The sequence below is a fragment of the Penaeus monodon genome, chromosome 32 (assembly GCF_015228065.2).
Source record: "Penaeus monodon isolate SGIC_2016 chromosome 32, NSTDA_Pmon_1, whole genome shotgun sequence".
In the NCBI taxonomy this organism is placed as follows: domain Eukaryota; kingdom Metazoa; phylum Arthropoda; class Malacostraca; order Decapoda; family Penaeidae; genus Penaeus; species Penaeus monodon.
The window spans coordinates 37,717,535-37,718,988 of NC_051417.1; the positions used below are offsets into that span (position 1 = coordinate 37,717,535).

The 1,454-nt window shown below is 34.3% G+C and overlaps 1 pseudogene; it reads right to left on the reverse strand.

The window, feature by feature from the left end:
• Positions 1-913: 913 nt before the first annotated feature.
• LOC119593862 overlaps positions 914-1,454 on the reverse strand; it is a 4,561-nt pseudogene continuing 4,020 nt past the window's right edge.

Here is a 1,454-nt window from a genome sequence, read left to right on the forward strand (position 1 = left end):
TTTTTGGTTTTGTACCTTTTTGTTTGCACCTCTAGTAACTAGGTTTTTTTTCTAGCGTTTCTTAAAGGGTTCTGTTTTTTAGTGCACAAGGGAGTGAAGTGTGAATACATTTTGTGGTGTTTTGTAAGAAAATCTATGTAGATAAAGAGTCGAAATACGCTTAGTAGGAGATAAGCTCAAGAAAAATAAGTGTTTGATATAAATTGCAGTGTTTGATACAAGTGTTGTGAAAGATACAAGAGTAGTGTGTGAAAAATTAGGAAACAGAAAATTAAAGATTTTAATAAAATCTATGTGAATAAAGTGTCGATATAAAGTTTAGTAGTAGATGAGATCAGAAGGCCATTTTTGTCATCTATATGTTATTGATATAAAATCAGTGATAAGAGACATTAAGATTAAAACAAATTTTATAATCAATAATTTCCAATCCACGACTACAACAGCAATGGTAACAGCCACTGTATGACTTTATACGGTCGCCCTTTGTGGAATTTACAAAATATAAATGCACATAAACTTTTAAGCCAAATCCTTCCTAATCGCAGATATTATGTACACCTTACCAATTATAGACATCATTAAATGAGAATCATTAATTTAATTATGGCTCATACTGGGCAGGGGCACGAGCATCCTTATATAGATCACGTTATTTTGAAGAAATATAATTATGTGTATTGTATATAGAAATTATCGAGAATATACAAAAAAATACAAATTAGACGGAAACGGCCGCTACCATCTTCATCTGGAATGCTTTTCGTATGCATGCGATCAAATTCATGCGGAAGCACAAATGTTGACGGAAAAGTGAGATAGGGTCTTTAGCTGGTCGTACTGGCAACAAAATAAACTCATTACGGCGTATGATAATAAAGCACGAAAAAGTGTCGGGAAATAAAAGAATATATTATTATGTACTGTTTATTTCCATTTTAGAAAACGTTCCTTATTTACTGGTGGATTACATAAGAGTATTAATGGTTTACAAATATCTTGTATAATCGACATTCCCAATGAAAATACCGTAATAACTGAGTATGTGATTGAGCTCCCTAACCCACGCGCTCTCCTCGCCACAATTGAAGGTTGGGTCCTTGGGATTATTGGCCCGCGGCAGTCGGCAGGCTGATTACTATGGAAAAAAAATATTTTTAATAAAAAAGAGGTTAACAGAATTATATATTATCAGTGACTGTTATAATAAGACTTAACGAAGCTTCATTTACATTAATCGAGTATTTCTGTTAAAATTACTTACAACTGGCTTCCGGTCAGCTGGAAGGCAAGGGGCTGGACGGCCTGGATGTTGTCCGAATTATCACAAATGATTCTGGCCCAAGAGGCGCGCCGAATCTCCTGTAGTTGAGCTAGAGAAAAATGGAAAGAATAAATAAACGGATGAGCAAACACGTCTCTATTATTACCACAGACTGTATTTTACTCTTTAA